Below are 6,000 nucleotides of genomic sequence, written 5' to 3' on the forward strand. Positions count from 1 at the left end.
CAGACAGGTAATCCAGCACCCCACTGGTGGAGCAGCCGTTCTTCTTAATCCGTGATGAACTGACAATACAGGACGGTGACATAGTTAAGGGCCACAAAGTCGTGATCCCTTCATCACTACGTGACGAATACTACAATGAGGCACACAGCGGCCACCCAGGCACTGATGCCACGTTGGCCCACGCACAGAACATGTTTTACTGGCCCGGCATGGCCAAGTACATACGGGACAGGGCAGCCTGCCGCCGCACCAACAGAGACAGCCCCTACTGCAACAACCTCCACCAGCACTGCCCTGGACGTCGCTGGCGGCAGACATTTTCGAGTGGCACGGTAAACATTATCTAGTCCTAGTTGACTCCTATTTTAACTGGTTCGAACTTGATTTACTGCCTTCTATCACATCAGAGATGGTCATTCAAAAGCTACAGAAACACTTCTCCACATTCGGTGCACCTGTCCGCTTGCAGACCAACAATGGAAGACAGTTTACCAGTCACGCCTTCAAACACTTTGCCAACCAATGGAATTTCCACCACGTCATGAGCAGCCCCGAATACCCACAAAGTAACGGGCTCGCTGAACGAGCCGTCAGAAGCACTAAACAGCTAATGGAACATGCCCACCTAGCCAAGTCAGATGTATATCTCGACCTTTTAAACCTCTGGAACATTGCAAGAGATGGGATCCTGGGCTCACCAGCCCAACGACCGATGTCCAGAACAACAAGACCTCCGATGCCAATTGCCCAGCAGAAGCTGGTGCCACAGGTGCTGAAGCCAGCTACGATCCAGAAGCGTACCCAGTAGAAACACGACATCCAGAAACGATCACATGACATCCAGCAAACCACTTAAACCACTACTACCGGGCCAAACTACTGTGGGACATTCCCGTTTGGGTTGCGTTGTTGGCCCGTCCGAAGAACCCCGATCCTACCTTGTTGACATCGATGGCGCCTTGTACCATCGGAGCCGCCAACACTTGCTGTCCGTGAAGGAGCCACGTCCACCACCAGCCGATCCTTTCACTCCACCTCTACTGTTCCAACCGCCTGCTGCCGTGGCCACCACCAGTTCCAGCATGTCCCTTACCCCACCATGACCGGCGGCCATGACTAACCACAAAAATACCTCTCCTGCATGCTCCCCATGTCGGTGGACCCCACAAGTGTCCCCTGCTGCTTTCTCACTTCCGGGTTCACCACCTCCCTCTAATTATTCTGGCGAAGGGGGAGAGGGCTTGGTCCGTACGCGTTCAGGCCGTATTAGTAAACCGCCTGATAGATACGGCGAGTATGTTGAATTCTAGCTGCATGTGTGTTTAACTATATTCGCTCTTTACGGGGAAGGATGTAGATTGGTTATTGCATGTGAACCAATCATAGTAGAATAGCATCACTAACCCCACCTTACTGTATGATTCATACTAACACCCACTTCCCACACTGGGCAGTCTTGGAAGCGGTAACGATGAACTAACAACTAACGACCTGCTGTACTGATATAATGTTGTTACATTATAATTACATTATATTTTGAAATAAAACCCATTAACGTCCAGACATTGAATTGTACCCATCTTCTAATGCTAAAGCTATATCAGGTCCTTTGCAAAACAAGATACCACAAAGTTGCCCAAAATTCACTATGCGGTAAAAGGCAAACTCCTCGAGGAACTTGGGAGGGGGGGAAGAGCTGTTAGCAGTGAGTTGATCCGGGTGGAGGGATTGATTTGAAATTGAATCAGATGAGGGAAGGAAGGGTGGAGATAGTCGAGATGCTAACTGAAGACAACAAATGCCACATATAGAGTCATACAGCAGGAAAACAGGCCCTTCTGCCCAATTTCATGCCAACTAAGATGCCCCACCCATGCTGGCTCATGTTTGACCCATATCCCTCTAAAGTTTTCCCAACTATGTACCTGTCCAAATGTCTTTTAAATGTTGTTAGAGTACCTGCCTCAATCACCTCCTCCAGCAGCTCGTTCCATACACCCACCACCCTCTGTGTGGAAAGGTCCCCCCTCAGGTTCAGGTTCCCATTACACCTTTCCCTTCTCACCTTAAGCCAATCATCTTCAGAGATATCACCATGGACTATTCCATGGGCCCTATCACCTCACCTTAAACCTATGTCCTCTGGTTCTCGATTGCCCTACTTTGGGCAAGAGACTCTGTGTGTTTATTGATCTATTCCTCTCCCGATTTTGTACAATTCTATCCGATCACTCCTCATCCTCCTGCGCTCCAAGGAATAGAGTCATAGCCTGCTCAACCTCTCCCGACAGCTCAGGCCCTCAAATCCATAGCCTGCATTTTCCAGTTTCCTTAGTCCATCATAAACATTACCAACATCTTAGGAACCCTCCTTTTATTCCATAATCTCTTCATATGGCATCATGTCCACTGGTTTTAAAAATCCAATTTCCATTCATCCACTGATCCCCCTTACCCTTAACCCATTACCCCCCATTTCCCCCTCTTTCCCATACCCCCTCATGCCCATTTCTATTATCACACTGCCGCCACCTCTCCCCCTCCCCCCCCTCCCTTCACTCCTTTCCATTCTCTTCCACCTATATCCATCATTCTGGCTTTATTTTTTAATTCCTCCTCTCCTTATCTGACACCCGTTTGTCTCTTTTTCATCTGTAGCCTTTGTCCACCCATCTACCAATTAAAAAACTCTCCTCACCTGGATCCATCTATGACACGGCAGACATTCGGTCCCCCTCCTACAATCAGTCTGATGAATGGTCCCGGCCTGAAACATTACTTGGCCATTCCCTCCACAGATGCTGCCTGATCCGCTCAGTTATTCAATCATTTGTGTTTTACTAAAGATTCCTGCATCTACAGTTCCCTGGGCCCCTCTTAATTTATCTGTTCACTAAAAGTTCAAAAATCTTTGATAGTTTGGTAAAATACAAAATCTCTTTCATAACTTGACATTGATTTAGCTCAGTTTAATTTTCGATGCTTTTCTGAGTTCCCATTTACATTTCATTGCATTCTACTGTGGTTTCTAGGTTTTGAACAGATGGAATATGTTTGCTACCATCCAATCTCCAGTCACCTTTGTAAAATCCAAGGAATTCTGAAAGATAAAAAGCAATTAATCCATTACCTTGACCCTTATCTCCTTCAAATCCCTTGGCTGCAGGCAATCAGGTTAGGGATTTGCAAGATCTCAGTCCCATTAATTTACAAGTCCTGGTTGTTTACTAATTTCTTTAAGGTCCTTGCTCTTGTCAGTTTTAGTGTTTTATCATTTATCTCTTGACATCTTCTAACATGACAAAAGGTAGTTGCTTTATGTTTCTTCCATTTCTTCATACAGTATCACAATTTCTTCTATTTACCTTTGTCTATTTTACCCCTTTTATATTACTTTACAATCCAATTTACAGTTTGCCCACATATTGCATTTCTGCCTCATTATCTGTTATTGATCATCCTCAGCCTTACATCTCATTGGCAACATTCAAGAAGCCCTTGAGTCGAGGCAATAATAATTGAGAGGTTTAACTGCTGCGGAGGAAATAAATTAGTGTATTTGGATGCAAACAATGATCTGTTCCACTGAATGTCATAGTTTACTTAGAACATTGCTAATTTTTTTTTTTGGCTTCATGCCTTTCAAAAGAATGAGGAATCCATCGGTAGATGTGCTGTCATTATTGTCTATGTAGTGAACAATCTTCAGAATTTCTTATGTATTGAACCTGAGATTCTCAATACAGAAATCTGTTTTTTATAGTTTATGAATTCTTCTTCATTTGGGTTTAATGCACCATGGAAAGATAGAGCATGGAAATAGGTCCTTTGGCCCAGCGAGACCACTGACTTTCAAGCACACATTTACACACTTCCTACCCTAACCTATTTTATTCTTCCCATATTCCCATCAACTCTGCCTCAGATTATATAACCCATCTTCACACTAAGACTAATTTACGCGACACAATTATCCTTTCAACCAGCACATTTTTTTAGGATGTGTGAGGAAACTGGATTGAGGGCTTGGTTGCCCTGTTTACCACTACTTCTCCGCACCAAAGTGAAATGCAATCTAATTGCAAAAGCTTCACCCAAATGCGTACCTGAAGGAAGAGCTAATACAAGGTTGGAGTTAAACGCAGACCATTTTTACGGCTGAGGTCTGCTATATATTCACTAAAGTGAATGTGGAGAGGATGTTTCCAGTAGTGGGACAGTCTAGGACAGAGGGCACAGCCTCAGAATAAAAGCATGTACCTTTAGAATGAAGATGAGGATGAATTTCTTTAGCCTGAGGGTGGTAAATCTGTGGAATTCAGTGACAGACAGCTGTGGAGACCGTCATTAGGTATTTTTAAAGCAGATTGATAGGTTCTTGATTTGTAAGGGCAAATCTAGCGTACAATCCCATCCCCCAGAAACAAAGAACTGCAGATTCTGGTTTATACCAAAGATAGACACATAGTGCTGGAGTAACTCAACGGGTCTGGCAGAATCTCTGGAGAAAAGGGATAGGTGACATTTCGGGTCGGGGCCTTTCTTCAGACTGAAAGTAGGGTGTGGGACCCTGACCCCCCTATCAGTCTGAAGAGGGGTTTCGGCCCGAAACGTCGCCTATTTCCTTCGCTCCATAGATGCTGCTGCACCCGCTGAGTTTCTCCAGCATTTTTGTGTACCTGATTTGTCCTGGTCTATTTTTGCCTCTGGTTCTCCACCTCCAACCCCACCCCATACTTTCAGTCTGAAGAAGGGTCCTGATCCGAAACGTCACCAACCCTTTTTCTCCAGAGATGCTGCCAGGTCTGCTGAGTTACTCCAGCACTTTGTGTCTATCTCTGCGCAGTTCCCTGGGTTTGATGATCAGTTTGGAGCAGATGATGATGTCAAGTGTTCTTATTGTCCAAGTGGTTGGGTTTATTATTATGTCACATATGCTGAGGTATAGTGAAAGGCTTTATTTAGCATGCTATCCAAATAGTTCAGATATACCATACATAGATACAATCTGTTCAAACTCAAGTACAATAGATACAACAAATGGGAAGATAGAGTGCAGAATAGTTTTTAGCATTGTAGCGCATCAGTTCCTTTCATAAAGTCCAATGTCCAGAATGGGATAGAGGTGAATCGAACAGTACCCTAGCTTATTGCCCAGTGCAGAGTAGGGAGGCAGCAAAACTGCACCAGCTGTTGAACAGTTACAGGGTCGGTGAGTTGCAGTGGCTCCAGGTCTTTGTTAAGCCTGGAATTGATACCCATCATAACCAACCTGTCAAAGTACTTCATCACTACAGATGTTGGTGCCACTGGTCAGTGGTCACTGAGGAATGCTTTTTATCGTGTCCCAGTGAATAATTTCCACCAATGGATAGTTCCAATTCCAAGCCAAAAACTTGACACAAAATCAGTGCTGACACTCAATGTGCAGGGCTAGGAAATGTACTTGCGGGCGGTGTTTACCAGTGCTCTCTCTCCCGTATTTAGTGTTTAAAAGGATCCTGCAGCTTCTCCGTCAACCAACTTTACGAAAAGCATATCACCTGGTTATTTTCACATTGCTGTCTGTGGGAACGTGATGTGTGGAAGTTAGCTGTGACTGCACTTTGTATTTATTTTACAGAAAAGTGCTTTGGGGCGCCTTGTGATTTCCAATAGGTGCTATGTAAATGCAACTGCTTCTTTGCATATGATATGCCTTGTTTAATCTTTATCTTTTATGTTTTTAATTTCGATTGTTCCACTTGGGGCAGCTCGTCGTTAATGCCGTGCGTTAAGGGACAATCCGGTGGCACGCAAGGTCCGTGTGCCAGCTCTCTGTTGCCACAACTGATATCTCCATCCACCTGCTGTTTGCCCAACCACACCGGCTGAAAGCTCGGGAAAAGAGGGGGGGGGATAAACCAAAGATCCTATAGCAGAGCCTTTGGGATAAACTGTTGCACTGAGCCTGAGTCCATGTGAAACCAGAGCCCCCTCCCCCTTTGGCTTCTCTGGTTT

This window comes from Amblyraja radiata, chromosome 2 (assembly GCF_010909765.2).
Source record: "Amblyraja radiata isolate CabotCenter1 chromosome 2, sAmbRad1.1.pri, whole genome shotgun sequence".
In the NCBI taxonomy this organism is placed as follows: domain Eukaryota; kingdom Metazoa; phylum Chordata; class Chondrichthyes; order Rajiformes; family Rajidae; genus Amblyraja; species Amblyraja radiata.